General features: G+C 37.5%; 1 protein-coding gene across 1 annotated transcript in view; it reads right to left on the minus strand.

Annotated features, from left to right (window-relative positions):
• The window catches only part of SPIDR (scaffolding protein involved in DNA repair), a 404,690-nt gene that overhangs the window by 279,115 nt on the left and 117,452 nt on the right, over positions 1 to 8,123 (minus strand). The gene's annotated exons all lie outside the window — the stretch shown is intronic.

An 8,123-nucleotide genomic window follows, 5' to 3' on the forward strand; every position in this document is an offset into this window, starting at 1 on the left:
AGCTACAATATCCCTAGTACCACGACCCCTTCTAAAACCAGCCTGGACTTCTGGCAATTCTCTGCTGATGTGTTGTTCCAGTCGTTTTTGGATAATCTTCAGTAGAATCTTGCTTGCATGTGAAATTAATGAGATTGTTCTATAGTTTCCACACTCTGTTGGGTTACCCTTCTTTGGGATGGGAACCAATATAGATCTCTTCCAGTCAGTTGGCCAAGTGGTTGTTCTCCAGATTTCTTGGCACAACACAACCTGGTGAGCACGTCCAGGGCAGCTTATGTTAGCTGAAATATGTCAACTGGTATACCATCTATTCCTGAGGCCCTATTTTTTGCTATTTCCTTCAAAGCAGCTTGAACTTGGTGTTATTGTTGTGTCCTCTTGAGTCTGGAACCAATCCATAAGTTACTGTAGGTTTTCAGAGGCAGTTAGTCACATGGGAGGAGAATGTCTATTCTTCTCTGGCAGAGTAGGTGGCAGCCTTGAAATGGTGTGCCTTTGGGATTACAGCACAACTTCTTGCCACTAGACCAAATGCTTATGTCCTCTTAATGGAATGACCCTTTAATCATGATATGACACCTTCCTTGTCCCATATGCAGATTTAGATTTTTTGTAAGCCTATTTCATCAGAAAATAGTAGTACCACTTGTGCTCCTTTTTGGTTGCCACTGGCATACTATAATTTTTCGATCCTTTGATCTTTTAATTTGTCTTTGTGTCTAAGATAGAGAGCCTGTAAATAACATATTAATCCATTTTCTTATACATTCTGCCACTTCCTTTTGCTTGAATGCTATATTTAATGCAACTACATTAATCTAACTAATTAGGAAGTTCTAGAGGCCTAGTGGCAAGAAATTGTGCTGCAATACCAAAGGCACACAGCTCAAATCTACCATCTGCTCCGTGGGAGAGGGATGGGCAGTCTACTCTTGAGCAATTAACTGCCTCTGAAAATGCACTAGAGGGTTAGCTATGGATTTGTTCTGATCCGACAGTACATAACAACAGAAAGGAAAAAAAAAGATATTTCAGGAAAGGCATGTTAGAGGGCTATATGCTTTCTCCACACATATTCTATCTGTATACAGAACAAATCCTTTAACTCTCTGAAGAAGAATGTGGCATCAGGATCAGAGAAGAGTCATCAACAACCTGTATTATGCAGATGACATAATCTTGTTTGTTGAAACTAAAGAGGACTAAAAGCACTAGCTGCACAGGATTAGACTACAGTCTTCAAAATGAGCTACATCTCCATATCAAGAAAACAAAATTCTTCACCATAGGGTCAACAGACAGCATCATGATAGACGAAGGAGAGACATTACTTGTTAATGATTTTTATCTTGCTTGAATCCAAAATCAATACTCATTATTTTTAAAATAAAATTTATTTAAACTGTGATTTTAATAAACATTTACAGATAAGTTAGATTTTCATTCCTTCAATGTTGCACAATTACCTCCTTCCCCCTCACCCCCTGGCACCAACAGCTAGGAAATCAAAAGATGTATTGCATTGAGAAAGTCTGCTGTCAGGGACCTCTCTAAAAGTGTTGAAGAGCTAACATATCAGCTTGAAGATTGTGGTGAAACTGATCTAAAACATGATCTTTTCTTGCTATGCATCTTAAAATTGAACAATGATAGAAGAAAAACTGTTACCTTTGAGTTGTGGAGTGTTGAATATCCCATGGACTGCCAAGAGGATAAATATTCTTGGAATAAGATGCAGCCAGTGTGCTCCTTGGACACAAAGACAGTGAAACTTCATTTCTCCTGCTCTGGGCATGTTTTTAGGAAGGCCCAGCTTTTGGAAAAGGACATTATGTTTGGAGTGATCAAACGTCAGCAAAGGAGAGGAAGACTTTCAATGAGATAGATTAACACAGTGACTGTAACAGCAGGCTTAAGTGTGTCAGAGATGATGAGGATGGTACAGGATAGGGTAGGGTTGGTTCACAGGGTCACTATGAGTTGCAGTTAACTCAATGACAATAACAACAAATAACGATTAGTATGAACTTTTAATTGTCATTCTTTTGTAGTTGTTGCAAATTTCAGTCTTATATTTTTTTGTTATGAGTTGATTTTATTATCAAATTTGCCTTTCATTTTCTCTATTGCTGATTTTGTGTTTACTAAGTTCTTGTACATTCAAAACAGTGACAACAGTACACTGAAAGAGAACTGTCAGAAGTTCAAGCTGGGTTTAGAAGAAGCCATGGCACCAAGGATATCACTGCTGAAAGCAGATAGTATAAAGAGATTGTCTATTGATGATACAAAGGCATTTGACTGTATGGGTAATAACAAACTATAAAGGAATCCCAGAATACTTAATTATGATCATACAAAAATCTATACCTAGGCCAAAAGGCTGTTATCCAACAGAGCAAGGAAACACTGCATGGTGTATAATCAAGAACGGTGTCGCATCAGAACTGTATCTTTTCTCCATACGTATTCACTGTGTATGCTAAGCAAATCATTCAAGAAGTTGGACTTTATGAAGATCAATGTGGCTTCAAGATCAGAAAAAATTTATTAACAACCATTAATAACCTATGTTATACACATGACACAACTTCACTTGCTGAAAGAGAGGAGGACTTGAAATCCTTGCTGCAGAAGATCAAAGACTACAGCTTTCAGTATGGGTACATCTCAACTTCAAGACAAAAAACATTACTACTTGGCCAACAGGGAATATCATGACAGATGGAGAAAAGATAAATTGCCAACAAATTCACCTTACTTGGATCCACAATCAATGCCCTTGGTACCAGTAGTCAAGAAATCTAAAGACATACTGTATTGGTCAAGTTTGCAGTCAGGGATGTCATCAAAGTACTAAGGAACAATGATGTCTCTTTAAAGACTAGCATATACCTAGACAATGCCACTGTCTTTTCAATCACTTGCTATGTATCTGAGAGCTGGAAAATACATAAGGACAACAGAAGAAGAAATAACCCCTTTAAATTAAGGTGTTGTAGAAGAGTACTGAACATCCCAGAGACTGTCAAAAGAACAAACAGGTATGTCTTGAAGAAAGTGTGGTCATGGTTTTAAAGGTAAAGATGGCAAAGCTTTGCACTATATACTTTGGGCATGTTGCTGGGAGGGTTATTCCTTGTAAAGGGGCATTCATGCTTGGAAGGATAGGTCAGCAAAAAAGAAAAATACCCTCGACAAGATGGATTAACACACTGACTGCAGCTAAGAGTGTCAAAGATGATACAGGATAGGAAAGGGTCCAGATCTGTTGTTTGTAGGATTATTGAGTCACACTTGAATTGAAAGCACCTAATAACAGTAAGTCCTTATAATTTAGTAATTTTCTGAGGTAGACCAATAATTTATGAATACTGCCTCACATTTCAATCAGTCCATTCTATCTTGATATTATTGTCTTTACTTCTCAGTTTTTCTATCTTACTATTGTTGTTATATGCCACTGGGTGAACAACTCCTAGGTACCCTATAAACAATGGCTTTGAACTTTCCCCTATCCTGAGCCAAACTCACCATCTCCGATACCTGACCTCACTGCCAAAGTCATTGTGTCAATCCCTCTTGTTGAGGGTCTTTCTCTCTTGAGGTGACCTTCTTCTATCCTTCCAAGCATGATATCATTCTCCAAGAATTGTCCACTCCTCACTCCTCCTGACAATATGCCCAAAGTATTTTCCCCCAACCTTATTAGAAATCCTCTATTTTCTTAGAGGCAAGGATAGTGAAGCTGCATCTCACATATTGTGGCCATGTTGTTAGGAGGGGCCAGTCCTTAGAAAAAGATACCAGGCTTGGAAAACTGTAGGGTCATCAGAAGAGAAGGAGATCCTCCATGAGTTGGAATGACACAGTGACACTAACAATGGGCTCAGGTACATCAGAGATGATGAAGATGGCACTGGATAGGGTTCACATCCATTGTTCTTGTAATCATTATGTCATAGTTGGCGCCCAACAAGAATTCACTTATGACAGTATCTAGGAACTCACAGCTTTTTGAAGTGAAGATGGGTCTGTGCTCCTTTCAACGATTTTCTCTAGAATATGTCACACAATTTGAATTCTAATCCTAGTTTGTGTTTAAGAGTATAGTCATACCAGTATCAGTTGGTGTCATGCTTACTCTGACTCATAGGGACCCTGTGTGTATCAGACTATGATTGTATTCCACAGGGTTTTTAATGGCTAACTTTTCAAAAGTAGATTTCCAGGCCTTTCCATCAATGCACCTCTGAGTGTTCTCCAAAGTCATTTTGACAAGGTACTGAGTACAAGAGCTCTCTGCACTAACTAGGGAGTCCTAGTGTATCCTATAATTTATATTGTTGGGTGCTTTCATGTCAGTATTGGTTCACAATATGTTCTAAAGCTTATGTTAAGTTTCTTTCTTATAGCTATGGCTCGCAGAGTTAACAAATGGGAATATTTACATACATGATTATATACTGCTGTTGTAGTAGTTATGTATCATGAGGGTGGAAGTTAAGCATAGCTGACCCTCCAGTAGGTTTTCAACAGCTGTAAATCCCATAAGAGGAAACCGCCCATCTTTCTCCTGTGGAGCAGCTGGTGAATCTGAACCACCTGCCTTTGGGTTGGCAGCACAACTCCTTAACCACTAGACTACCACAGTTCTTTCATTATGTATTATATAAACATAATGGCCTAGTGGCAAGAAGCTGCACTGTCATCCTAAAGGCATGTGGTTCCAATCTGCCAGCTGCTCCATGGGAAAAAGAAGGTTAATCTCCTGCTGTGAAATTTACTGCCTCTGAAAACCCACCAGAGGGTCAGCTATGTGTCAGTTTTGACTCGATGGTACACATCAACAACGTCTAATTAGTGTACTGTTACTGTATTGTTGTTATGTGGTATCAACTTGGAACTGACCCATATCAGACTTCCAGAAGGTTTTTGGAGGCAGTAAATCACATGGAAAGGGACTGTCCATTATTTGTATGCCTTTGGAATTGTAGCACAAGTTCTTACCACCAGGCAACTAGAGCTCACTAAGTAGTGGGCTATGGTAATATTTTAATGAAAATATGCTTAAGGTCCAAGTCAAATGATTTGATTTAGCCTAGTGGCAAGAAGCTGCACTGCAATCTCAAAAGCATGCAGTTCAAGGCCACCAACAACTACTACTCGGAAGAAGGATGGGCACTCTGTGATCAACTGCCTCTGAAAACCTGCTGGAGGTCAGTTATGGGTCAGTTCCAACTCTATGGTACAGAACAACAGCATGCTCAATTAGGTTTTCCAAATGCCAAAAGAAAAAGAAGCCCTGAACCCCCAAATTATCATTAGAAATTCTTATTTCTCCCCCCTAGAAAGTTCATCCTGTTTTTTTTGGTAGTAAACCCATTAGTGTTCTGCCTAGAACTAATTACAGGTATCCTTTTTTTTAAATATTTTATTATTTTTGTGTGAGTGTACCGTCAAATCAGATCTGACTGGTACAGGAGGAGATTGTCCCTCCTTCCCCGGCAGAGTATCTGGTGGCTTTGAAAGATATCTCAAGCTGGTATGAGGTACATGTGGTAAATGGAATAAAATAGTATAACTTCTGTCATATAGTGAAGAAACAGCTTTGATATCACCATATGGCTTTGGGATTTTTTTTTCTCTGAGGGCTACTGAGAAACCATTGAGAAATAACTTATTCAATGAGGGCAACAAAAAAACTTAAAGAAAGAAACAGAAAAATCAGTGAGGAGAGGATTACAAAGACACAGGAGACAGGAGAGTAGCTTGAGTTTCGAGAAGAATTCTGTAGGACACAAATTATTTTGAGTATTCTTCAAGGCAGAGGCAACAGCATACATTGATGCGCTGTGGGATTCGAAAGAGGAGAGAGAGAGAAGTAGAGAACAATGGCATGGTGCTCTAGTGGTTTAGTCCAAAGTATGTTTTGCTATTAACCGAAAATGCTATACTTCTATAGCAGTTTGAATCTACCAACAGCTCCACAGGAAAAAAAGATGGGCAATTTCCTCCCTTTAAAATCTGCAACCTCAGAAACCTAAACCAACTCATACCTGATTCTCCAGCTGTTTTTCAGAGGCTGTAAATCACATGGTAGGATACTGTCCATCTTTCTCCAGTGGAGCTGTTGTTGGATTTGAACTGTCAGAGGTGCTGCCTTCGAGTTAAGGTCACAACTCTCTACAATCTAGGCCACAAGAGCTCCCCCCTTTTGTGGTAAAAGGTATAAAATACTAGCAGTTTTTAACACACTGACAGATCTAATAATTATTCACAATAGCCTTGCTATAACTGACTTCCCAGTTTATTATTTTATTAAGCTTTTATGTTCATAAAGAATATGTTAATCATGTTCATAGTGAATTTCTTAAACATAGCTTTTTTATTAATTTATTTATTTATTTTTCATTTCAATGAACATCTACAGAGATTTTGGAATTCCATTCATTCATTGTTGCTAAACATAGCTTTTTAATGACAGCTACTTAAACCTTTGAGTGGCTAGCCAATAAATTAAACAGAACAATTTTGAATTCTATAGAAAAAAAGTCCTTTGCTAACCAGTACTTCCTACTGCTCTATTTTCAAATAATATTACACTACTATATGAATTTCAAATTATATCTATAATGAAGTAAAAAAGAAACTAAACAATACTTTAAGAAAGTATGCCAGCACTATCTTCCCACTGAACTTCTCTCCAACTTCAACTTCCCCTTTGAAACTTGCAGAGTTGATCACTTCCCTTCATTTCATTACTGTATCCCACAATGAGAGATTTTTACACATAAAAGTAATAATTTTCTGGATTATACCAAGAACTCTATGTCATACTTGGATTAAAACCAGTAAATAAGTATGAACTCTCTGAACCTGAATATAAGTTTATGTAAAAATTTACGAAATTACTTTTCTAATCTTTATTTCATTACTAAACATGATGCTTTCTTTTTCTTTTTCTTTTTTCTGGAATTCCATTCATTCATTGTTGCACTTTTCTCTCCACCCACCCCACCTCCATACCCCCCGACCCCCGTTTGCTCCTCTCCTTGAAAAGCAAAAGAAAAACTCCTTCATTGGTACACAATTTGACCCGCACACCCCCCAACCCCACCCTCACCCCAAATATAATCCACTCTGCAACCCTCATTCCGTACTCTTATAATAAACATAATGCCCTAAAATATAATACTTTTAAACTATTCTCTCCCTCACAGACTTCAATGCAGTAGACATAATTTATCCAGTTTTTCTCAGTCTTACCCCCACCTCGATGTCAGCCTCATTCTACAACAGTGGCACCATATAGCATTTGTCCCTTTGTGACTGAGATATTTCACTCAGCATCTAAACATGATGCTTTATACTAACTCGTTTACTTCAACTGTGCTTGGTATGTATTCAAAAAGCAAAAATTAAATTGTGATTTAAAAGATAGCTACAAATAACACATTCCAGAATAAAATATACATTGTTACTATATCACTGTTTTATCCATAAATGTATAGTTAAGAGCTGAATTACATTTCCTTGCACATTATGTCTTTTGAACAATAAGAATTATGTCTAACTATTCCCAAATATTGAGAATTCCAGTATGTCTATCTCTGTTGAATAACTGTATTATTAATACTTGTTAAATAAAAATTTTACTTTCTGGGGAAGTGCTATAAATTGTCACTATATTAATTTTGTAGATAATTTCAGAATAAAACTCAGAAGCTCCAAGAAGGAGATCTAGATCAGATTTTTTAAAAGTTAAATCCTCCTTGCAGCAATGAATGAATGGAAATCCAAAACCTCTGTAAAAAAAATAAAAAAAAAATGAAAACAAACAAACAAAAAAGTTAAATCCTCCATCAACAAATGAATGGATAGAAAAGCTCTGGTATATTACGGTTTGAATCCACCGGATGCTCTGCCGGGAAAGGAGGGACAATCTCCTCCTGTATCAGTCAGATCTGATTTGACGGTACACGCACACAAAAATAATAATTTTTTTTTAAAAAAAAACCTCTGGTTTATTCACACAATGGAATATTATGCTGCATTGAAAAACAAGGAACTCATGCAATATTATTCAAAATGGGTGACCCTGGAGGACATTATGCTGA

Source organism: Elephantulus edwardii, unplaced genomic scaffold (assembly GCF_000299155.1).
Source record: "Elephantulus edwardii isolate Elephantulus edwardi_28Jun2011 unplaced genomic scaffold, EleEdw1.0 scaffold00008, whole genome shotgun sequence".
In the NCBI taxonomy this organism is placed as follows: Eukaryota; Metazoa; Chordata; class Mammalia; order Macroscelidea; family Macroscelididae; genus Elephantulus; species Elephantulus edwardii.